Source organism: Camellia sinensis, chromosome 5, assembly GCF_055761805.1.
Source record: "Camellia sinensis isolate YWXY chromosome 5, ASM5576180v1, whole genome shotgun sequence".
NCBI lineage: Eukaryota > Viridiplantae > Streptophyta > Magnoliopsida > Ericales > Theaceae > Camellia > Camellia sinensis.
In genome coordinates this window covers 54,956,227-54,983,120 of record NC_138965.1, presented here as the reverse complement: position 1 = coordinate 54,983,120, position 26,894 = coordinate 54,956,227, and the positions used below count along the sequence as shown (strand labels likewise).

General features: G+C 33.1%; 2 long non-coding RNA genes across 6 annotated transcripts; both read left to right on the top strand.

The window, feature by feature from the left end:
- Positions 1–3,959: 3,959 nt before the first annotated feature.
- Positions 3,960–17,549, top strand: LOC114299380 (uncharacterized). Of its 5 annotated transcripts, XR_014329508.1 has the most exons (8): positions 4,011–4,136; positions 4,309–4,632; positions 5,925–6,016; positions 7,617–7,710; positions 7,879–8,004; positions 13,770–13,824; positions 14,938–15,050; positions 17,195–17,549. It is a non-coding gene; the product is annotated as an uncharacterized LOC114299380 (long non-coding RNA). The 5 variants fall into 5 exon arrangements; XR_014329509.1 differs by lacking the exon at positions 5,925–6,016 and having other exon boundaries at positions 3,960–4,136; positions 4,315–4,632; XR_014329507.1 differs by lacking the exon at positions 5,925–6,016 and having other exon boundaries at positions 3,982–4,136.
- Positions 17,550–18,233: 684 nt separating this feature from the next.
- LOC114299381 (uncharacterized) lies at positions 18,234–20,907 on the top strand. Its single transcript, XR_003642295.2, has 2 exons — positions 18,234–19,783; positions 20,562–20,907. It is a non-coding gene; the product is annotated as an uncharacterized LOC114299381 (long non-coding RNA).
- The last annotated feature ends 5,987 nt before the right edge of the window (positions 20,908–26,894 follow it).

The window sequence follows — 26,894 nt, the reverse complement described above, 5'->3', positions numbered from 1 at the left end:
TTCGAAACCGAGATATTTTTCGCCGCCGAGAAGGTCGTATATGTCGGCTTGTAACGAAGCAGAACGTGGGCTGCCCTCCCCTGTTTCTGAAGACTTCGACAGCTGAAATACTTGAGTGCAACCTTGATATCCGAAAGAACGGCGTCATCAGTTGAAGATAGGACTTTCTTCAGATCGTTCCCTGCACAAGCCAAGCCGTAACATTTCAAAGAAGAGGCTTTACAACAAAAATGAACAAATAATAAAAGCAAGAAGGCAATCGGCCACCTGGCTCGGCCCTCCGTCTAGGAATAGGGTCGACGTGATCCTCCCTTTCGCCAAATTCCCAGTTTCCCTAGACAACGACCATATCATCATCAACTCGTTTCCCAGAACTGGAAAGCATAGTAATTAGCTGATGGTCAGTATCCTTGGCCCTAAGGAAGTAACGCCCGTGCTGACCAGAAGACTTAGCCAAGGCATAGCAATGCCGGATGGCTAGAATGCCAAGGTTAATTCTAAGGCGACGGTTGAGCACTATAACCCCCATTATAATTCTAAAGAAATTCACATTGGATTGGAAAGGGATTAAACCCCAATGGCGAAGCACAACCCTAAGAAACGGGTGAAGGGGAAAACGGATTCCACCCTCTGCGATTGACAAAAGAGGAAAGACAATCGCGGTTTTGTCCTCCCTCTCCATATCAAGAGTGCCGTCTTCCACAAACGACAGACGGACATCATCAGGAATGGAGAAATGGCGTCTAAAGCCAGCAATTCGATCTGACGAGAGAAGGTCTTTTAAATGTTTCGCCATACCCTACAGTTTATAAGAATATGCCAAGGAAGGAATAAACTAGAAATAGTCTTCGAAGCAAGGAAGGAGAGAACTTACAAAGGACGAAGAGGATATCGAAGAAGAGAGTTGCAGGGACGATTCAAAAGGCAATCCAGCGACGAGCGTCATAAAATACATACTCGAAAGGATGTCAAAATTTTAAATCGCAATAAATAGACACATACGAAGGGGCGGAAAGTCGACATGACAACCGAAAGGGGTGCGCTTAAACATCCGCATAAGGATGAGGCCAACCGCCAAATCTTGGCTCTGACTTTTCAAAATTCGGAACCAAGCACTCCAGCCAACTGTCGTTGGTAAAGTGCTTCGGGGGCAATTGTGGGAGCCGAATAAATAGAGGAGTCGGAAGGTTCGTACCCCAGAAATCAGGTATTATTCTGCTCTATCCTGCGTGACTAGGATGTCGAATGCGTTAGGAAGGCCGAATAGCCGAAGATCAGTAGCTCCGAATAAATAAAAGGGGAATGGGATAAAAGTAGGCTCTGGCCCCGAGGCCCAGAAAGTAAGTATAAATACAAGAACCACAGATTTAGAAAGGCATGTAAGAATCACTTCACTTAACTTAGTAAACAAGCTATCTTGAGTGTTTGAACTGACTTGTCCGTCGGAGTGCTAATTCCAGCACTCCCGACCGGAGTGTTTATATCTTTTTAGGTGACTAGCTGAGAATCACTAGCGTCTCCCAGGATCTGAAGAGTATTTTCAAACCACTTCTCCACAAATATAAAATATGAAGAAATTCTAGTATCTTTGAAAAATTTAAAAATCTCCAAAATATTGATTTGTGATTATATTTCAATTTTAAATAATGAATAACAATCTCAATTAAACTATTAAAGACAAATCGGCACAACTATTTAGTGTGGAAGAAACCATAATTGGAATGCTTCCAATTGTGATAAAAAAATCATGGGCCAAAGTCACAAAATGATCCACTAAGAATACAAAAAAGAATTACACAAGCGTGCCCTCAATTATCTAGCAAATCCATATCCAAATTGAACCGACCCCTATATACATTTTCCACTACCGTTTTCACCTCAGAATTGTCTTGCCCAACGTTAAATCCACAACACCGATGTCAAATCCACGACAATAAGCCACTCCGAAATCCACCAAATCTACAAGCCCAAATTCCTCGGAATCTACGGAAAAACAACTCTCTCTTTGTGAACGAAATAATAAGAACAACCCTTGATGTTTGACAATTTGTAATTCGTTGATCAATCGATCACCTTCTATACACTAAGAAGACTCATATAAAATAGCCTCCAATAGAAAACTCTTTGTTTTTTCTTTCTCTTTAAAATTCTAGACGACTTAAACCTTAAAAACAACAAATTGCGCACTTTATAGTAAATTGAATCGCGAAGACCGCTTGTACACACACTTCACTGCTCGAGCGATGTGAGTAAAGGCGATGCAAAACATATAGGTTGACTGCTTGAGAGCAACTTTTCATCACTCGAGTGGTAAAACTTACTTTTCAGAAGTTTAGGCTCTCTGCAAAAGTACTGGATAATGGTTTTCTCCGCTCGAGTGCACAAATGATCACTCGAGCGGTCAAACAATTTCGACAGCATTTTTGTTTTTGTAGTCAGCAGAATGACAAATATGAAAGAATTAAGATCACAAACTCCTTTGAATCGGCACAATTTGGATTGGATTCGCATCTAAACATTCGCATCCTCATTGAAACATAAGAGTGAATAAAATTACAACTAAAAAAAATTTTGTCAAATGAGATTGTCTATTACAAAAACTTTACAATCTTTAATCACCAAAACTGAGAAAATATATGAAAAATCAAAAATTTAAAAATAGATTTAAAAAATAAAACCAAGAAATGTGATTCTTGTTTAGAATTTTGACATCATACATTGGTTATTAAAGTACCGTGTAAAATATTATAGTTCATAAAATATAATTTAAATAAAAAGAAAGTGTATGAAGATACTTGTGAAGTTTTGAGATGCAGCATAAATCTTTGTTTTAAAAATGAATGCATACAACTTTAAGATTCAACCAAAATTATCCACAATCATTTGATCCATGATGGACAATTGTAAATATTATATATATCAATATAGAAGCAGACACGGGAAATAAGAAAGAGTAACTATTTTTTATTGTTTAATCATCATCAATGTAAAAAATAGGAAGACGATTTTTTTCTTTTTTGATAATAAGGAAGACAATTTATTTATATTTATATTTATATAGGACTTGAAAGCATATATATTAGTTTTGACTGTTCAATTCCAAAAATAAAGAAATTATTGGTTTATATTAGACTCTTCATGACTTTTAGAAAATATAATAAATTTGAAAAGGTAAAATTGAGATTTAAAAAAAAAATTAAAAAACATTCACACTTTTATAATAGTAGTAGATAATAGATATATGTAGGGGTGCATGGTGCAATTTGGACCGTTTGAGAGTAAAATTATAAATTGAATGATGGATTAGCAAATTGGCGGATCAGTAAATTGTGATTTGAGCGATTTTGGGCGGATTAATAGATGGAAAAATATTCTATCCAATCATCATGCATTTGCATAATATATAACACTAATTTACATAATATTTTTCATATATATATAACATAAACTAATTTTACATAATATTTTTTACATATATAACTATTAATTTGTAATATATTTCATATCATAAATCTCTTTCACACTTATTTTTACTTTAATATTTTATTAAGAATTAAAAAATATATATGTATTTATTATAACAAATGTGGAGCTATTTTGAAAACGAATTATAAATTTTAAAATTTAATTTGTAATTAACGAATAAAGCGATACTGATCGGTACGATTTTAAAGAATTGGATAATATTTTACATAACCATATATATATATATATATTTATATATGTAAAATTGTTTTCCCCTATGTGACTCAGGTTTCATTTGGGAAAAGGGTGGCTTTTTGGATTTTTTTGACTATTTTAGTCTGGGGCTAGAAGGTCTTATTTGGGAAAGATTTTTGGTTTTTTTTAACTTTTTTGTAAGTGAAATAATGGAATGATTATAGATTGTAATTAACGAATAATCTTATTTTTTGTGGCTATTTAGGAAAAAAAAAAAAAAAAAAAAAAAAAAAAAACCCAAATTTCTCTTCCCAAACGAGCCCTCATTGCTCTATCTTTCTCTACCGTCAGCTCACTCTCGCGCTCGGCTATGGATCTCTCTCTCTCTCTCTCTCTCTCTCAGCTTTTGTTTAATATTGGAAGAGCATTAATTTCTTCTCCAATTGATTTTCTCTGTCTCGTCCCTGGTGATTCCGGTATCTTTCTGTTATTTATGTTTCTCCTTTTCTGGACTGTTTTTCATTGAATTAGCCGAGTTTGAATTGTTGTGTGTAATTTATGATTAATTCATGATTAGAGCTTTTATTTTCAGTTTTAAATGGCTTTGTGTATGGATTATTATACTATGTTGATTGCTTGAGGATGTAGATGCAGATGTAGATGGTGGCAATGGCTTTTGCCTAAGTGGAAATACTGCTAGGAGTTATTCTTACAACTTTTCCTTTTACACAAGACACCCCTTTCAGCTTTCAGCTTTATACTTTCTTAATTAATACCACATATAAATATGTGGAGACTGGAGTGGAGAGACATCCTTTTACACACAGAGAAAGAGAAGGAATAGAGCTATATTTCCTGGAACATGGATTGCTCCGGTACGTGGAACGGGAAGGGGAAGGGGAAAGTAGTATCTCACATACTCTAAATTGTGGTATGACAGGAGTAGGCTTCTTTACACTACAAGAATGGAAGGTACTTCAGTCTAGAGAAATTTTTTTAACTTTTAAACATCTAATAAAATGTAGTTTTTTTTAAAAAAATAAAATAAAAATAAATAATCATATAGTAACACATTTCTATGAGCGTTATAACCTATGTTTGACGTTTTGTCATTTCAAAATTTCACTCACCTTATATTTTAATTATTTATTTTTTAAACTCATAAGGGAATTATAAGGAAATATATTGGGAAAAACCTATGGGATCGCTTTGGATTGCTAAGTTTATAGTTTTGGAACGAAAGTGTATCAAGCTTTGGAACGTGAATTCCAAAATGTAATTCGCTAGGCTATCAATGTTTTCTAGTAACACTAGAATGGAACTGATGCAGGACAGTGCTGTAAGGGCTGTTCTGGGGCTGAAAGTGCTGAAATTTAAGAAAGAAAGAAAGGAGGAGGAGAAGAAGATAGGTCTAGGAATCACTCTTAGAATCCCTTAGGCATCACACCTAGGGTTTGATTGCCCCACCCACTGCCTATGCCTTGTTTTTTGTTTTTGTTTTTGGCATCCCCAATACATTAGTGCTATTAGTGGTCTTTTTTTTATTGGTATGAATCATTGTTGATTGAATTAATAGCATTACATGACTTTATATAGAATTAAGAGACTTCCTATACCAACTAGAACAAAAAAAGGAAACTATTATAATATCTTTGACTTCTAAAACTAATGTAAGATCAAATATGAAACATAAATAAAACCTAATTAAATAACTTGACTCACAAGATGATCCATGGGTGAGTATAACCCATGTCTAGAAATTATGAAATTACCAAAATATCCTAAATAATAATAATAATAATAATAATAATAATAATAATAATAATAGAACATGACTCATAAGCCTAAGACATAACTATCCACGGTCCCAAATGAGTTGCTCATCATCCAATGCATGCCAAATCCAACTTGGGCTTAGAGGCATCTCTTCCTCATCTCCTGTAGGCTGCTGCCACTTGCCTCCTGTAGGCTGCTGCCACTTGCCTCCATCAAGAACCCTAACCCTCAATTGTTACTCCTTTCAATTTGTGTTATCAATAGAATAGGAAAAATTATTATCTTACTCTTTCAGTTATATTATTTGTCAACAGTTCCTGTTGCACCGGAAAATTGATTTTTATCATGCCTAGTTTTAAAAATTATCAATTGTCTAGCTTTTGACTTAACATGCATTGTGAGAAGTTTAACAATTAAAATTAAATAAATAAATAAATAAAATTGTGACATTCTAATTTTTTATTGTCATATCATCAACAACTTGACAGTGCACTTTGACATGCTTCATCATCTCAAGTAACTTGAAGTTTGCAATAATCATGGGTTGATATCACAAAAAGAATCCTCATGGCTTTAAGTGGTAAACTTCATTTTTTTTATTTGAGCATTAACTAGATCATCACATGGCTGCATGAGCTGTAGCTTTGTACTGTCCCTTTGCATTCAACTTACACTTTTGTTTTTGCTTTTTTATGGTTCATGTTACTAGGAGGGTTTAACGAGCCATTCGAGAGAGTTTTTTTTTTTTGTTTTTTGATTGGCACCGGGGTGTCTGGATCAAAGCCCTACCCGACCAATCCTCAGGGGTGCACAAGCCCTCAGCAAGGAGTTTCCCGAGCCATGCAAGAGAGTTTTGCACTCTCCAACATCTGTTTATGCAGAGTTGATGCTTATGCTGCTTGATGATTTCAACAAATCTTAGGGCTGATCTCTGAAACTTTCTTGGTAGCAACTCCTTTGATGCTTTGTAAACACCAAGGAGAAAGGACAAGAAGAAAGCTAGATGACTATAAGGAGAATGAAGAGAACTTGAATTTTAGTTCTGTATGAGAGAGCAGAATCTGGATCAGTGTGGCTTCAAATTAAGCTCGGTGAGCCAAATAGATTGGTTGGGGAAAGGAATATATGAGAGAGAGCTCTAACCCATCTGACTGGATCACTCCTCTTTCTAATTTGAACCTCTGACCAATATTATTTCTTGTCATAGTTTGACCCTCCCAAATAGCTAAATGTAACCTTACCTGTAGATCTTGGATGTAGAAAACTCATTCGACAAATAATATCCTCTCCTCCCACTAGATTAACCTCTGGTCTTGAACTCATTATTCTGTCCAAAAAGGAAACCAGATTACTTATTAAACTCTTCCACCACAGTCAGTCTAGATAAGTAATATGTGATATTGCTATTTGCAACTCTTAATGTAGTCTAACCTTATCGACCTCCTATTTACCTTGTTTCGCAAGCGGAAATAATTATAATTCAAAATTTAAGTACATTGGTACCAGGGTGCATTAATGATGATTTATTAATCTGTGTGGGTATGAAAAAGCAATAAGCCAGCGGGTGGTAACATGAGAGAGAAATGCTTCTGCACTTGTTTGATAACACAAGGCTATGGAAATAAGTGAGTTACTGCTAGTTAAGATCCAAAGACATCTTTATCTTTGAAACTTAAAAGTTCATTGGCTTTCTTCCTTTTGAACAGCAGATCTGATGGCATATCTTTCACAAAATTTATCTTCATGTTATAAGAAGCAAGAATTTGGTAAAACAGTATTATGAATTCATGCCATCTAGTCAATCTTAACCATTCCTGTTTTGAAGTAGATAACACCACAAGGGCTGACATATTTAGGAGACGCTGATGGAGACAGTGATACACAATTCTTATTTTCTTCTACCGTACTATCTATTTCAACATTTGCTTCACCCTTCCATTTTTCTAGTTCCTCCAGTTGCGACTGAAAAATAAGGGGGCTGGGGGCAGAGGTGCATATGGAACCCTCTGATTTGTTAGCTTACGAGCTTTGGGAGAGACAGCGAAAATTAGTTTCCTAGTTTTTGGCTAGTGATGTGAATCTTTGAGATCAAAATGACAATTTTTTCAGCTGTTGATTTCACTTATCACAGTAAGGCCCATCTTCTTTCTTCTAATCCTACTCTCTTTTCTTCTCCTCAGTTCATTCTTTCTGAGAAGGGGTCAGGGTTTTCTTGCTGCTAGAAGGGATTTGGTTTCAGAAAGGAGGGCTAGTTATGGAGATGGGAAGACAATGGTATGGATTGTCAAGAATAATATGCTTAAGCACATGTGTACATATATAGGCACAGGTTTATCAAGAATAGTATGGTTAAGCACATGTGAGCTGCACTTAAATAATTGTGTTGTTAAACTACTAACTATGGAGTCCTTTTCTTAACAAGCAACCTTTATGATTTTGCAGGTCATTTAACTTGGAAAATGCTTTGGAATCTCACACAAAGGACAAGCATAGTGCTGGAAAATAAATGGATTTAAAGAGAGAGCTTCTTATGAATCCTGATTGGAAAATCTACACTTAGTCTATTAGGTACTTTTTTGTAACACTAAACTTTGCTGTCTAGTAACTTCTTATATTTGAAGTGTTAATGTCAATTTGGTATGAATATAATACGGTATAAGGTTTTGCCATTGGATTGTCCATTGATCATTGTATTCACTGTGTCTATTAATATGGCAATTCCCTCAGTAGTACTTGTTCACTTTTTGCCAGTTTGAGAGAGGTGGAATATCTAGTGTGCTATATGCTCTACTAAGTTCACTTGGGCTAGTTGTTACTAGATTGCATTCTATGGATTGAGGTTGCAATCTTTTGATTACGACAATTTGTAGTTCACTAAACAGTTTCCTATTTTTGTGGCAACATTATGTATTTTTTCTTTGTAATATTTCTAAATCAAAAAAGTCATAACTACAAACATAATACGCAAATTTATTTTTGAACTACAAATTAAAAGCCATATTTAAGATTATAGTGTAATTTATCAAAATATATATATATATATATATATTTAAGATTATAGTGTAAAATTTAATATTAGTATATGTTTTTGCAAGTTTTGTTGAGGGAGTAGTTGGCATAATCAAGCGGGTGACGTTGAAAGCCAAACTGAGAATATGCTCCTCTTTTTTGTTTTGTTAAATAATTATTTATTTATTTTTGAGGACTTATATTTTTTAGTGTTTTGTATAAACACTTTTAAGAATGATTGATGGGTATTTGTTTTGCATGTATGGAAGCTTATATTTTGTTTGCACACGTATAAATTATATATATATATATATACTAGTGTTCTACCCGTTGAATCCAATGGTTATGTTTGAAATTGTTTTATGTATATGTGGTTTTAATGTATAACATATTTCTCTGTAAATCACTTTTAAATTTAGAAGCCAAACATTATTAAATTAAGTTTGAAAATATTATATTAGCAAGTGAATCAATTTTATTTTTTAAAATACAATCATAATATTGTATTTGGTAAGTAATTAAAAGTAATTTTTGACAATTTGACGTAAATAAAAGTGATGACATTAATTTTGTAAATTTAAATTCATTTTAATTTAAGTCCAAGTTTGGCAACCCAAAAATAATCTATCTTTTTATCTTTTTTCCATCACATCACCTCCCTACTTTTCTGCACATCTTTTCGTAAAAAGACAAAAAATGCACTTATTTAGGCCATCCCAAACAACCCCTTGATATTAAATCTTGCCAAAGTTAAACAGATATATAAATGCCTTAATGGTTACAGCTTTCCAAGACGATACTTGATTACAACAAAACTAAGTTTGAAACTCAATACAAATAAAGCCCTAAGCTTGTACAAAGTAATTACAACAATAGCAAATAGAAACTCTTGGCTCTAAGTCCTCCCAAGCTATGGCCTTGGCGGAGGCATATCATCAACACCTAAAAATGATTTTCCACATAAGGTGAGCCAAAACCCAGTAGAGATACTCTAACACAGTGTATGAATCTTAACAAAGTTATAAGGTGAATGCATATGCAATGCTCATGTCAAAATGTTTTACATCTCTTTCCAAAAACCATGCAATGTCTGATTATATCACAATTCATGAAAACCACTTTCTTTACAATAGAAAACAGGGCAGTGGATACAACTCTGGGAATCTCTAGGTACGTGTTTACAAGTAGGCTATACAAGCACTACCAATTGCTATTTTTACTGATATTAACCGGAAGGCTCGGCACCTAGCCGTGCGGGTTTCTGGACTTTTACCAAGGATACACAAGCCAACAATAATACCACAACCACATCCCCTACCCAAATTCACCTGAGTATTCACCCATTTTTCTCAAAAAAAAAAAAAAAATACATTTCTAATGTGTTAAGTATGCACAATGCTCAATGCACATATATGAGAAATTAGTTTCAATTCTCTTAATTCTCATGCAATTTCTATAACAATCATAACTATCCTCCACCGATAGTCCAAAACAGATATCTGTAAACAGATAGATAATTTTCAATAAATATAAACTTTCCAAAATTTCAAGATGGGAGTGATAATGTATATTCAACTCCACCATCATCATCATCATCATTCCAATTTTATAAAACCCAACATAATTTTCATTTCCTCCTTACAAAATCAAGTATTCACATTTTAGGGCAAAATCCCCTTTTTTTTACAAATTAATTTCAAGGATAAAAATTCACCATTTTATCACAACTCCACCACATTTACAAACCCACAATCATTTCTAAGAAAACATTTTGAAAACCCCTATTTTGATTTCAAAACCAAAACCTTGGGTTTATCCAAATCACAATATTGTTTAGAAAAGCAAATAACCAAGTTAAAAACCATACGAAAGTTGGAGAAATCCCTACCTCAAAGCTAGAAGGTAAGGAAGAGAGTGGAGAAACCTCGACGAAGCCGAAAACCAACTTTGTTCCAATTTAAACGAAACTCTAGGTGAGCTCTACCTTTTTATCAAAGGGACTAGAGTGTAGAGATAAATAGATTGAGAGTATTTGGAGGTTGAAGATGAGTTTTAGAGAGAAAAGGTCTAGATTTAGGGTTTTTGAAATGTTTAGAGAGAGAGAGAGAGATATGAAAAAGTGACTCAAAAAGTAGCTGTTACGAACTGATATACGCGCAGACCGCTCGAGCGACCAAAACACTGCTCGAGCAACCAGACACGATAAGTGAGTTCGCTCGAGCGAACAAAGTGACTGCTCGAGAAAAAAACACCACCTCCCAGTACTTTTGCAGAGAGTTCGCAAAGACCGCTCAAGCGCAAGGACTACTTGAGGCAAGACCGCTAGAGCGCAAGAAACACCGCTAGAGCGCAAGAAACATCACTCGAGCGGAAAAAAAAAAACACCCGCCCAATATATTTGCAGACCTGCAAATATATTGGAAGTTCTCAAGGACCGCTCGAGTGACCAAAAGACTGCTCGAACGAACTGACCAAAATCTGGGCAACAAGTCTATTGAGAAACAAACTCCCGACCTATTCCAAATGCAACAAAGACATCCAAACAACCAAACTCAATCAAGAATAAGATGAATAAGGATATGAACAACCAAATAAGACAAGGAATCCCGAATCCAAAACAATAAACAGGTCGGGTCTAAACCAGAATCGTTATACATTATGATATTTTGCAAAGTTCGACTATCATAATACAAGGAGTTTCTTGGAATAAATAATCAAAATCTTACCCAAAAAAAAAATAAAAAAAACCAATAAAAAAATAAGAAATTTACATATAAGAACTGTCTACGGAACAAATTAGAGCATACTATTGATTAGAGCAAGATGAATAGATGCAAAGTTAATAGAGATGTAACAGTTTAGTTAATTAATGTAAAAATGAAGAGAAGCAATAGTTTAATTAATGTAAAGATGAAAAATCACAAAACAATCACACATGGAGAATCAAATATTGCAAAAGAAGACAAAAAGAAAGAGAATAAATAAACTTGAGAGGTTGTTGGGAAAACAAAATGACATGGAATAGAGAAAATAGAAGACATATTACTTGGAGAGGACAGATGGTAGATTGTTACATGGACACATGGCAACATTTGAAAGGCATAGCTTTCATTATATATCATGTGATACATGTATGAACATTCTTCACAAATATAACTCTTTACATTTATTACTTTATTTGTCTATTATTATCGCATATAACATTTGAATATATATGTGAAAATAGGTTGATATATCTATTATAGATTTAAATTAATTTGTTAATTTTATATTATTGTTCATTAAAAATACTGTTAGGTGCTTGCAACTGATTTCTTTGTAGCAAATGTATATACGATTTTTATAATAAATTATAATTTGCAAATAATTGTTTTTATAATAAGGATATTCTTCTAGCATTTTTATGAAATTTCATTGAAGATTGTTTGCAACGATACCAAGATGGTTGCCAAAATGCTATGTTACAACTTATATGGACTCTTCAAAATAAATCAAATATTTGTGTCGAACACTCAACACTCGGACAAGGGTATAGGTATGTATAGGATATGTGTCGGCTACTTTTTAACAGACACTTCTTATATAATTGTATATAACACTGCTATTATGTGTACATATTGTTGAATAATTTCTATAAATGTCTTCTTGACACTGTATGTTACATGTGAGACAATTTTATCTCACATATTTGATTAAAAATATAAAAATATGACATTTTTTTGTTGAGTCCACCTATCCTTAAATTTATGGTTTGATGAGTCTGACCTCTAGATACATACCTGCATCTGACACCCATACCCAAGTCCATGTAACAAAACATAAATATTAATTAGTTTTTTATTTTTTGTGACCACAAAAAAACGAACGCCATAAGTAGGTTAGGCAGTTGCAAATAATTTGTGACTGTTGCTTTGCCGTAGCAAATAGTATTTGCCACCCCACATTCGCGTCCCCTATTTTCCGACACATGGTGGTCGCAAAAGGTCTTTTGTGATCACATTTCTATTATTTGTGTCGGCTCGTGGCGGTCGCAAAAATTTTTTTTTTAGTAGTGTGACATGAATCAAAATATGTATATATGTCTATCTTTACACCAAGATGAGAGTCCCACATTCTCATTCTAACTGGTGTGCCAAATTTGCCATTTCTGAATTAAGAGCTTTATAAGGAGATATCATATTACCTGGGCCTTAATGACTACAAAATTTCTTAGACTTAATGGATGATCGATTTTATTAGCTCCAAGTTCATTTAAATACAATTTTTATTTTTTCTTGCTAATAGCCATTTTATCGAAGGTTTTGAATTTGAGCATAAAATAAATATTGACATGCACAAGGGATGGGTTGATAAGCTAATCCACAGGATTAGTTTTCCAAGTATAAATAATGTTATGCATGTATACACTGCCTACAATGAAATTGTTGGAGAGTGATATCCAATGATTGTGTTACCAACCAACCAAACAAAGCCTTAAGTCCCATCAGATGGGGTCGGCTATATGAATCATTCTTATCCATTTGACTCTATCAAAAGTCATTTGGTTAGTCAAATTAAGAAGATTCATATCTTTATTTACTATATTAGCCCACGTTAATTTAGGTTTCTTCCTTCCCCTAACACTTCCTATATCCAGTGATTGTGTTGTTCTCATTTAAAAGGCACTTGTGCATACATCATTGATATGCTTGCCAATATGTTTGGGTGAGCTTGATCATTGATATGCTTGTTAATATGTTTGGGTAATCTTGAGCGTGAGACTAGGATTAATACAACAATATCACATCCATTGTATGCTCAATTAGTCACATTGGTACATTGAAAACGTAGAGAATATGTACTCAAACATGCAACATATTGGCAACACATATTTGTCTAGTGTGTAAGTGCCTATGAACAACAGTCACTGAATGCATGGGAGTTGATATCGTATGTTACAAATTTATAGTAAATCGAGAAACAATGGAATTCCTATCAATAGAATCCAGAAGTCCCCTCCAATGAAAATTTGTAGTGTAAAGTTAGCTATTCTGTGGAGCTATTAATTACCATTGCCAATTGTATTCTTCCTTTAGTGCTAACTATGGTTCTCTGTTCTCATACTATGCATAGTAAACTTTGTCTAGACTATGGCCACTTCATTCTAACCAACCCTTGGGATCAATTATGTCATCAAGGAAGCTTTGCATGATGATCATTCTTGAGAAAGTTTTCATGTTATATGAAGCTGTCTTTTAATTATGAAAAGAATGGACTCTTTTGTGCTGCAAGAATTTTCAGGCGATCATCACTTTTGTCCTGACACAATTCTCATCTTTGAATAGGTGTCTTCACAATGGGGGTTTGTAATCCGTGTAAATTAATCAAAGCGTGATTAAGGTACGGTCCACGACTCTCAGATCTTTCTTTTATTTTCTGGTATTTGATTTTCATTGGGTGGTTAGTTTGGATCTGGAAAGATATCTATAAATCTTAAATTAGTTTGGTTTGGACTTATAGGAGAACCCAGCTTGTACTGTGCTGTGAGTTTGGTTGAAGTCATCATAGGCTTTGATAGAATGGATTTTTTCATGATAACTCTAGTTTGACATCTGACTTAAAATAATTTAAGTTCTGTGAGAGAGCAATTGTAGCTAACTTCTTGGTATCTAACAAAAGTTCCAATAAGAGGATTCTAGGTATAACTTTGAAGAAGTTGATGAAAGGTTGTGTAAATTTGGCCAGTACTGGACGAGGCAAGGCCAAAAACATAATATTTGGGTATATGAAATTCATTAATTGAATTCTAACAGCACTCAGATGTGCTAAAACACCAAAAAGTAATATATTTAGCCAACCGTAAAATGTCCATAATGTAATTGAAACACTTCAACATCACTGTCTTTGCATTGCAATCTTTGAAGGAAGTTATGCAAGATGAAAGGAAATGTCCATAATGGTATTGTACATTACAAAATTATAGTAAATCTAGAAAGAAGGGTATTCCTGTTGCCGGAATCCATTTGTCTCCCTCAATGAAATTTCTGAGTGTAAAATCAGTTGCTTCAATGGAGCTATTAATTACCTTTTCCCATGGTACTCTTCCTCCAGTATTGGCTCCAGGTCCTTCGTTCTTGTACTCTGCATAATAAACTCTGTCTGGACTACGACCATTCCATTCCAGCCAACCCTTGGGGTCAATTATATCATCAAGGTAGCTTTGCATGATGATTGTTCTTGAGAGATCCCCCCATGGCCTACCTAAAAATGTTTTAAATTTGAAATTTTCTTGGCGTAGGTCATCTGCAGCTTTTATAGTGCAATTCTGCATAATTGTACCAGTTTTTTCATTTGGGTTTTCTCTTTTTTGTGCTGTTATTGTGTTTGTCTGCAAGTTAACAGGCTTCTTTGCGTAGATTATAGAATTTTGAAAGAATACAGCAGCATTCCCACATATAAAATCTACTGTGCCGTAAATTTCGCATTCTCTGAAAAATTGTTTTCCTATTACAGTGTACAGGGTATCTTGATACCCTTGAAAACGGCATCTGAAGAATGCTGAATTTTTTGCTGAATTTCTTAATGCTACTGCTTGGTTCATGAATGGTCCAGCTGTGTTCTCAAAGGTAATATCTTGTGCAACAAAGCCTTCACCCTCTATCCCTATAAATGAAGGAAAGAAAAAAGAATGTCAGTCTAATGTTGAGACTGGTATAAATTTTAATTCAATCTACTAATTTAATTTATTTCTCTTCAATCAAAATTTCAAATTTAAAAGGATTTCTGATGCCTAGATTTAGAATTCATAACCTAAGTCAAAATCCAAGTATCCAAATTCAACTCTAAAGATCAATTAGTTGACTAACCTGCTGTTGCTGTATAATAGGTTTTGAAACCTCCACCATGGCTCTTGTTGCCTGATATCACCGTCTCGTTCATGCCATCCCCAACAAATGTTAGATTTGTTTTTTGTTTTCCAACGAAAATGTTCTCTCTATAGAAGCCTTCTTTGATTTTTATGTAGTATCTACGTTTACTGTAGTTAGGGGCTGCAAGAATGGCATCTGCGATTCTTGTGAAATTCCCTGATCCATCTTGTGCAACTGTAGTGTCAATGGGCATGGACTTCCCTAGTGAACTCCACCAGAGAGTGATCAACACAGTGAGTGCCAACATTGTTTTTCTCTGTAGTAAAAGGGTTTTATGTGTTTGTTTCAGAGAAGTTTATCAAAAGTGTTTCTATGGTGTGAAAGGCTCATGTAACATAAAGGAGTGAATAGCTTGTAAAGAATGAGTAGTATTTATAAGCAAAACTTGCTGTTGAGTTCCTAACAAGGAGTATTTTTCTAGGTCCAACTGAGATTGAGTTGCACACGTTAAGGGTAACATTCTTGTCTCATTTGATCTAACTCATTACTACAATATAACTAGTAGAGAACTCTAATAAATAGAACAGTTGGCAGCTTTGTATCAATATAGTTATTAGGAAACTCTAGTGGTTTGGTTACTTGGCAATTTTTGTCTAGCTAGCTGAAACAAACTCTTAGATTGGGATGTGTCACATTATCATAATTATTGTATTTTTTTAATGTGTTGAGAAAATAGTATACAAACATAATTTTTATACAAAAAAAAAGTACATATACATAATGGGGAAATATAAAAAAAAAAAAAAATGGGAAATATCAAAATAATTGCAAATTCTTAAAAGTACAACATTATTTGCACAATTCAGTGCACAAATCACTTGTACTTTCATGAGTTGCGATTATTTTTTCAACTTCCCACTTTTTTGACATTCCCGGTAGTAGTACTTTTGAAATTATGAGCAGAATGGTGGGTCATTTTGATTTAAAATGAAACACCACAAAAGGCCATATCTTTTTTGTGTTAAAATTTTACACAAAAATTATGCTTGTATGACATTATTCTAATTTTATAGTAGTCGTGAATCCCTTGACTCCCTTCAATTCGAGATGATGTGCTCCATTGAGCTATGATGTGATGATTTTCGCATCACTTAATCTTCTCTACAAACATGATCTGACGTGTTGTTGTTTCTTCACTCTTTATTTCTTTCTTTTGTTTTTTTAAACATTTTCTTGTTAATTTTTATTTTTGGGAGGGGGTTTGCACTCTGACTCTTATTCTTTATTTCTTTCTCTTCTTGATTTTTATTGCTTACTAAGCTTTGTTCCAAATTAGGCCTAATTTCCCTTGACAATTTGCTGGGCAATGTCACTCCTAGCTGAACTTGTGGGCTGCCATTATCCAAAACTGAACTTGTGGCCAAATGCATAGCCCGTATACTACAGGCCACCTATTTTTTAGGAAAATGGCAAAGGGTGTCCATCACAACTCATCAATAGTCTAACAGGAACCAACACTATTGAAGAGTGTTTGTATAATAAATAATTGATTCTGGGAAAGAATGGCAAGGTAGTCATGAGCTATTGGTTGTTTAGAGGAATTTGACAAATTGATTGAACAATGGCTTTAAAAGAGAGTAAGAGAGTTATAAGCTGAAGCCATTCACTTTGATTTGATATATTAATTTTGATCTCTTCTAAGAAGAAAAATACAACTTTGACACTATGATTTGGAGCCATTTCTATTGTTATGGGGCTTAAATAGTCAATTCACAAGTTTGTGTAATACAAGCAATGCCCATTTCCATCTTATTAATATTCTTCGAAATATTTATTGTTCTTGTTCCATGTTAACTTTCCTAGTTTTGGAAGAGTGTATCTTATCTTTGATTTTCTTTCAGATCAAAATTTCTGTATGATTTTTGTGGTCCCCTCTCCCTTGGAATTGGAAGCAATCAAATTTCCAAGAAGAGTAGCTGTTCCCCTAATGCTGAAGTTGCCCTACTTATATGAACAAATACTTATATGAACAAAGGGATAGGAATGACATATAAGCAAATAATGCTCTTGGAGTCGTGCTTGGTGCGAACAATATAGACATGGATAATGATGTACAAAATTGACCTTAAAACTATTTTATTGTGAAATATCTTTATAGGTTATATGTAAATAGTGAAGAATATGCTTTGAAACATTTGATGCGTCTATTTAAAGAATATAAAACTCTACTATGAGATTTTTTTACTTTTTGACAAAGATAGTGTTAATATAGTTAGATTACCACTAAAAGAGTTTATCACTACTCTATCAATTTCAACCCCTACCTCCCCTTCACAACACCTTAATGTGTAGCTGCTAGACCATTGGGTCAAACCATAAGGGATTATATATTTATAACCAAGATATATATATGCATTGAAGTAGGCAATCCGGTTTTCCTCCTTTCATATTATTTCTGTTTAATTATTTGAAGCTATTATTGTGGGATCCACTTTTTGAGAAATATGAGTTGAATAAATAATACAACTTTTTTTAGTGGAATATCTTTTATAGATATGTTGATACGTTATATATATATATATATATATATATATATATATATATATTTTAAATTGCAAGATATGGCACTGTCGAGTTTTTTTTTTAATATTTAAAAAAAAAAAGACAATTTAGAGAATTGACTTACTTTTCAAACTATTTGGGAAACTAACTTGTTTTTTGAAATCGCATTTTCAAAATGCGATTTTGAAATTAAAAATGCAATTTCAAAAAGTGAAGTTCATGTTATCATAAATTGCATTTTCAACATGCGATTTTAAGGTAAAATTGTATTTTCAAAATACGGTTTTAAAAAGCAGGTTAGTTTTCTAAATAGTTTGAAAAGTTGGTCAATTTTCTAAATTGTTTTTTTTTTTAAGAATATTTTTTTTTACAAAAAAAAAAAAAAAAAACTAGACATTGTCCCATTTCATTCCAATTGAATTAGAATTATTTCATGTGACTCAAAACAATTGTATGGCAGTCTCGAGAAAAAGAAAAAAGTTTCAATATTTATCCTCTATTTTGATAGAGGATTTTTTTTTTTTTTTTTTGCTAAAAATATTTTTCAACAATTGTCTTTTTGTGGTTTTATCTATTTAGTTACAATCCTAGAAAAAATGCAATAGTGGTAGTGGTTGTGGTGAAAGTGATGGTGGTGATGATATGGGTGAGGGTAGTGGTGGTAACACTGGTACAATTCTAATTTGAATAATATTTTTTTACATTTAAAAATTGAGTTATATATATTATGGCTTTTTGTTACCAATTTATATTGCCGATATATGCATCATTAATTTTTTAATAATTATCTCTAAGTATTAAAATCAATCATAAGTATCCATGACAATAAAAGATACAAACAGTGATAAAAAAAAATTAGTGACATGTTTCTCTTAGAAAATGAAAATCAGCTCATTTGTCTTTGACTACGGAAAACATTATTGGTTGATTTATAATTTTTGTTATATCAAATGTCAAAAAATGTGAAATATTTTGGCCAAACACAAACAAAGCATTCTAGTTTGGGGTGGACAATGGAAACAATCTCAAATGTTTTTCATCCAATCAATATGGGATACAAATAATGTCAGTGTAATTTTATTTAATCCAATATCCAAAAAATCATATTCATGGGTTTCAACTGAAAAAAGAATCCAAAAAATGTCTCAACTGAAACAAAATAAATCTCTCTGATTAATACGTTTGATTGCACAATCAAACATATACACTTAAGGACGAACATGGAGCTGATTAAAGTGTTTGATGCACCATTAAGTAGTATGCTCATTGCTACTGTTTGTCTCCTTGTCAAGGTTAGTTGTTGGACTTTCATATGACTCACAGTTGGCAGCTTTCTATCAATATAGTTATTTGGAAACTCTAGTGGTTTGGTTACTTGGCAATTTTTGTCTAGCTAGCTGAAACACTCTTAGATTGGGATGTGTCACATTATCATAATTATTATTAATTTTTTTTTTATTATTTTTTTTTTGTGTTGAGAAAATAGTATACAAACATAATTTCTATACAAAAAAAGTCCATATACATAATGAGGAAATATAAAAAAAAAAAATGGGAAATATAAAAAATAATTGCAAATTCATGAATTCAGTGCACAAATCACTTGTACTTTCATGAGTTTGCAATTATTTTTCCAACTTCCCACTTTTTGACAATCCCAGTAATAGTACTTTTGAAATTATGAGCAGAATGGTGGGTCGTTTTGATTTAAAATGAAAGCACCACAAAAGGCCATATCTTTTTTTGTGTTAAAATTTTACACAAAAATTATGCTTGTATGACATTATTCTAATTTTTCATTTTGATCAATAGTAGTAGCGAATCCCCGCGAATCCCCTAACTCCATTCAATTCGAGATGATTTGCTCCGTTGAGCTATGATATGATGATTTTGGCGTCACTTAATCTTCTCTACAAACATGATCTGAGGTGTTGTTGTTTCTTCACTCTTTATTTCTTTCTTTTGTTTTTTTTTAAACATTTTCTTGTTTATTTCTATTTTTGGGAGGGGGTTTGCACTCTGACTCTTATTCTTTATTTCTTTCTCTTACTCCTTGGTTTTTATTGCTTACTTATTAGGCTTTGTTCCAAATTAGGCCTCATTTCCGTTGACAGTTTGCTACGCGTCCTAGGGTCTAAACTGTTAAATTTTGATGAGTATCCAAAACTGAACTTGTTTCCAAATGCATAGCCCATATACTTCAGGCCACCTACTTTTTAGGAAAATGGTAAGGGGTGTCCATCACAGCTCATCAATAGTCTAATTGGAACCAACACTATTGAAGAGTGTTTGTATAATAAATAATCAATTCTGGGAAAGAATGGCAAGGTAGTCACGAGCTATTGGTTGTTTAGAGGAATTTGACAAATTTGATTGAACAATGGCTTTAAAAGAGAGTAAGAGAGTTCTATCCAAATGCAAGAAACATCAAAAGGTGACGCCATTCACTTTGATTTGATATATTAATTTTGATTTCTTCTAAGAAGAAAGATACAACTTTGACACTATGATTTGGAGCCATTTCTATTGTTATGGAGCTTAAATAGTCAATCCACAAGTTTGTGTAATACAAACAATGCCCATTTCCATCTTATTAATATTCTTGGAAATATTTCTTGTTCTTGTTCCATGTTAACTTTTCCTACTTTTGGAAGAGTGACGATCATATTCTAATCCAAATGTATCTTATTTTTTATTTTCTTTCAGATCAAAATTTCTGTATGATTTTTGTGGTCCCCTCTCCCTTGGAATTGGAAGCAATCAAATTTCCAAGAAGAGTAGCTGTTCCCCTAATGCTGAAGTTGCCCTACTTATATGAACAAATACTTATATGAACAAAGGGATAGGAATGACATATAAGCAAATAATGCTCTTGGAGTCGTGCTTGGTGCGAACAATATAGACATGGATAATGATGTACAAAATTGACCTTAAAACTATTTTATTGTGAAATATCTTTATAGGTTGTTTGTAAATAGTGAAGACTATGCTTTGAAACATTTGATTCGTCAATTTAATGAAGAATATAAAACTCTACTATGGGATTTTTTTACTTTTTGACAAAGATAGTGTTAATATAGTTAGATTACAATTGAAAAATTTTATCGCTACTCTATCAATTTCAACCCCTACCTCTCTCTCACAACACCTTAATGTGTAGCTGTTAGATCATTGGGTCCAACCCCAAAGTCTTATGGGATTATATATTTATAACCAAGATATATATATATATATATGCATTGAAGTAGGCAATCATATTTTCCTCCTTTCATATTAGTTCTGTTTAATTATTTGAAGCTATTATTGAGGGATCCACTTTTTGAGAAATATGAGTTGAATAAATAATACAACTTTTTTTTGGTGGAATATCTTTATAGATATGTTGATACGTTAATTTTATTTTACTATTTTTTTTTTAAATTGCAAGATATGACAGTCCCATTTCGTTCCAATTGAATTAGGATTATTTCATGCGACTCAAAACAATTGTATGGCAGTCTGGAGGAAATGAAAAAAGTTCCAATATTTATCCCCTATCAAAATAGAGGATTTTTTTTTTTTTTGCTAAAAATATTTTTCAAAAATTGTCATTTTGTGGTTTTATCTATTTAGTTACAATCCTAGAAAAAATGCAATAGTGGTGGTGGTTGTGGTGAAAGTGATGGTGGTGATGATATGGGTGAGGGTAGTGGTGGTAACACTGGTGCTGTACCGATTATATTTTTTACAATTCTAATTTGAAAAATATTTTTTACATTTAAAAATTGAGGGTTATATATAACATGCTTTTTGTTACCAATTTGTATTGCCGATATGTGCATCATTAATTTTTTTAATAATTATCTCTAAATATTAAAATCAATCATATGTATCCATGACAGTAAAGGATACAAACAATAATAAAAAAATTAGTGAAATATTTCTCCTAGAAAATGAAAATCGGCTCATTTGTCTTTGACTACGGAAAACATTATTGGTTGATTTATAATTTTTGCCATATCAAATGTCAACAAATGTGAAAAATATTTTGGCCAAAAACAAACAAAGCATTCTAGTTTGGGGTGGACAACGGAAACAATCTCAAATGTTTTTCATCCACCAATTTGGGATACAAAATAACGTCAGTGTAACTTTATTTAATCCAATATCCAAAAAATTGTATTTACGGGTTTCAACTGAAAAAAGAATCCAAAAATTGTCTCAACTGAAACAAAATAAATCTCTCTCTGATTAATACGTTTGATTCAATCAAACGTATACACTTAAGGACGAACATGGAGCTGATTAAAAGTGTTTGATGAACCTTAAGTAGTATGCTCATTGCTATTGTTTGTTTCCTTGTCAAGGTTAGTTGTTGGGGGAACTTTCATATAACTCACATTTTTTTTTATTTTAAATTTTAGTCATTAAATTTAATGAAAAAAAAATATATTTTAATGAAGTATGGGTACTTCGATAAATATATCTTAAATTTAATCCAAAAATCGGCGTATACTTTGTAAGTTATTTAATATAGAATAAAATGTTAAAAAATCTAAGGTTAGGAAGGTATAAGATATTAGGTCCAATGAATATTTTTTTAGAAAGAGGTTCAACATTTATGAAATAGTTTGGTGAGAAATTCTTTTGTTACTTTTGGAGGACACTTTGTTTTCAATTTTACCTTTTAATTTATTTGTTGACTTTTTTTATCTGTTGACTTTTTGTTGACTATCTGTTTAAATTCATATGTATTTGTTCAAATTTTTTAACTATCTGTTCAAATTTTTCCTTTATCTGTTCAACTTTTAATTATAGAGAGTTATCTATTTAATTATAGAGAAGAAGAAGAAAGTTATCTATTTAGATACACCAAACAACAACAACTACACGGATATTTCTGTCACTATTTGTTGCAATTTACAACAGAAACAACAATAACAACAACAAATAATCAATCATACAAGCTAGATAATATATATATATATAACCCAGAGCAAAAGAACAAATCTAAGCCATTTTTTGAGCCTTTTTTAAATAGATCTGATTGAAAAAACAAAATGAATCAAATTAAAAAATAATCATTTTTGAACAAATTTGTTGAAAATAGGGGTGTGCACGGTGTAGATCAGGTGGTTATAGATAAAAATTATAAATTGAATGGCAAATTGGCAAATTGTGGTTTGGGCAATTTTGGGCAGATTGGGGATTGAAGAATATTCTAACCAATTATCAATCATTTGCATAATATATACTACTAATTTGCATCATATTTTTTTTATATATGTAACACAAACTAATTTTACATATTATTTTTCATATATATAACTACTAATTGGTAACAAATTCCACATTTTAAATCTCTCTCATATTCATTTTTACTTTGATATTTTATTAGAGGTTAAAACATAAATATGTATTAACTATAGCAGAGCGGAGCAGTTTTGAAGGAAGAGTATAAAACTTAAAGTTTAATTCACAGTTATCAGATTGAATGGTGAGGATTGATATGGATCGGTGCAGTTTTAGTGAATTGGGCAGTGTTTTTGCACAGTCGTAGTTGAAAGTGTTGATGATGAGATTGAGGAGTTGGTTGATCTTGACTTGAATAGTCTGTTGGTTGATCTCAACTATATGTATGTATATATAAAGAGTAAGGAGAGATTGTTGATTGCACAGATTAGTGACCCCCTCCGCCTACCGGGACCTCAATGACCACTTTGTCGCCGCTTCGTCATTATTGATGATGAGTATGGTGATGGCGGCGATGAAGAGAGAGAAAAGATTGAAGAAAGAAGAGAGAAAAGAGTGTTAAGTTTTTGTAATTGAGAATCTTGTTTGACAAAACTCCTTTCGGTTGTAATTTTATTTGCTCTTATGTTTCAGTGAGGATGTGAGTGTGTAGATGTGAATCCAACCCGAATTGTGCCTATGCAGAAGAGTTTGTGATCTTGAGGCTTTCATGTTTGCCACTTTACTGACTATGTAAGGCTCAGGCAAGGTTGAGGGGCAACGCCTCTAAAGCCAAAGTGGCGTGATCACATGTGCGGTCATTTGTGCGCTCAAGCAGTGAATGGCTCTGAACTTCTGGGAAGAAAGTTTTACGATTTAAGCAGTGATAGTTGCACTTAAGTGGTTAGCCTATATGTTTTGCACCACCTACTCACACCTTTCGAGCGGTGAAATGTGTGCTCGAGCGGTCTTCGCAATCCAATTTACTATAAAGTCTGCAATTTGCTCATTTTAGGGTTTAAGATGTCTAGAATCTGAGAGTAAGAAAAGACAAAGCGTTTTCTATTGGAGGTTGTTTTGTATAAGTTCTTTTGGTGTATAGAAGTTGAACGATTGATCAACGATCTATAGATTGTCAAACATCAAGGGTTGTTCTTATTTTTTTCTTCACAAAAGAGAGAGTTGTTCTTCGGTGGATTCCGAAGAATTTGGGCCTAAAGCTTTGGTGGATTCTGAAGTGGCTCATCATCGTGCATTTGATATCAGCATTGTGGATTCAACGTTGGGCAAGACAATTTCGAGGTGAAGACAGTGGTGGAAAAGGAACATCGGGTTTGGTTCAATTTGGGCGTGGATTCGCTAGGTAATTGAGAACACTCTTGTGTAATTTCTTTCTGTTTTCTTAGTGGATTGTTTTGCTACTTTGGCTCGTGATTTTTTTTATCACAACTGGAGGCGTGCCAATTGTGGTTTTTTCATGTTAAATCGTTGTGTCGATTTGTCTTGATTGTTTGATTAGGGTTGTTATTCATTGTTTAAAATTGAAGCATAATCACAAATCAATATCTTAAGATTTTAGATTTTTCAATTGGTATCAGAGCAGGTCGTTGATTTTTTTTATTTTTTCAAAACTATTAGGGCGAGATCTTGTTTGATTTGTGATAATGGATTCAATTCATGAGGGGAATTCTACGGTTCGACCACCCCTACTTAACGGATCTAATTATTCTTTTTGGAAAGCTCGGATGAGAGCGTTTTTCAAATCTATTGATGAAAAAGCTCGGCAATCTATCATGTGTGGGTGGATCGAACCGACGATTACCATTGATAAAGTAAGATTCCCTAAACCAATTGATAAATGAGACAAAACTGATTACCAAAATAGTAGCTAGTATAGTAAAATTATCAATTCTCTCTTGTGCGTCGTCACACTAGAAGAGTTTAGTCGTATTTGTAATTGTGAAGTCGCAAAAGAGGCTTAGGATATCTTACAAACTATTCATAAGGGCACTCATTTTTAAATGCTCAAAACTTCAAAGGCTCACTTTTAGTTTCGAAAACCTTTCAATGAAAAATAGTGAGACATTTGATGAATTTTATGCGAAGTTGAGTGACATTGTAAATTCCAACTTCAATTTAGGTGAAAAAATACCGGAATCCAAGATTGTGGGAAAATTTTTGAGATCCTTGCCCGATCGGTTCCAACCAAAAGTTATGGCTATTGAGGAGGCTCAAGATGTTGACAATCTCAAGCTGGATCATTTGGTTGGAAATCTCCAAACCTATGAGGCACATATGAATTTTAAAAAGAAACAAAAAGATGATATTGCTTTTAGTAGTGCTCATAGAGTGGGAAAGGATTATGATGGGAATTGTGAGAATTATTCCAAGATTATGGATGCGTTTGTAAAACAATTTGCAAAAGTCTTTTTTGAAAAAGAAGCCTAATCTTTTGGAATCAACTCATAAATCTAAAAGCAAAGATAATCTCAAAATTGATTCTACAACCAAAAAGAAGAAATGAAAAATACAAGGAAACCCTGAAAGAGTCCAATGCTATGAATACCAAGAATTTTGCCACTTTGCTTAAAAATGCCCTAATCGTTTGAGGAAGAAGAAAGCATTCGCTATCACTTAGGATGATGAATCAAAGTCGAATAAAGATGAAAGTGACAACGACACTCAAGGAAAAGAAGGGTGTGAACAATTTCTTGCTTTCATGGTGGCTTCTAGAACTAAAGGACGAATGAAGTATCCCAAAAAGCCAGTTCAAACTGTCATTGATGATGAATCCTCGAGGAGTGATGATGATATAGATGGTGAAGAGCTTCAACAAGCTTATGAAAAGTAGTACAAGGAATCTCTTAACTTATCTAGATTGAATGACAAACTCACTACCAAACTCAAAGCCTATGGAAGTGAGAATGTCAAACTAAAGGAGGAAATTTTGAGGCTATGAATGATGCCATCAAGATCTCTAATGATCAACAAGCTTTTTGTGCAAAACTCTGGACTTGAAAGGCAGAGAGGAATTAGCTACAACAAATCTATGTAATATATGAAGAAAAAATTGAAACTCTCGAGATGTCTCAAATTTCCTTGGAAGAGCTAGTCGTCAAGAAAGAGGAAGAGCTCAAGTGTGCTATGGTTACTATTGGTCTTTAGAATAAAGGATCAAAGACTTTGGACAATATCATTGGGTTCAACAAATGTGTTATGATAAGAGTGACATTGGCTTTTGTGGTGACAAATAGCAAAAATGGAGTGCATCTACATCTCATGATACAAGAACTCAAGGAAATAAAGAGCAAACAATTCAACACGAGGATAGGCTTCCCAATCTTTCTAGAGTTGGTAAGGTCAAAGAAAAGAAGGTACACCTTGTTTTTATTTGTCATCATTATGGTATGTATGGTTATATTCGCCCTTATTGTTATAAGTTGCATGGATAGTGTCTTATAGAGGTAGATGAAATTCTAATACCTCGTGGAGTAGGAGACATTTCTTTAGTCATAATGATGTTAAGGGTCATATTAGATCTCATTGTTTTGATTTGCTTGAGATCAAACATGAAGAGATGTTGTGTTTGCCTAGACCTAGGAATAAGAGGTTAGAAACCAAATCGAAAAGGGCTCCCATTGAAGGGGAAGGGAACCACAACATCAAGATACCACCCAAGAACTGCAATTCTCACAACATTGTTCATACTAAAGCGGTTTGCGCAAGAAAGCTTGACTTGTGTTAATTTGTTCATTTGTCTTTTATTTTTTATTTTTTGTTTTGAGTTTTTTGTTTGGTTGTTTTTGGGTCTTTTGTGTGTATTTGTTT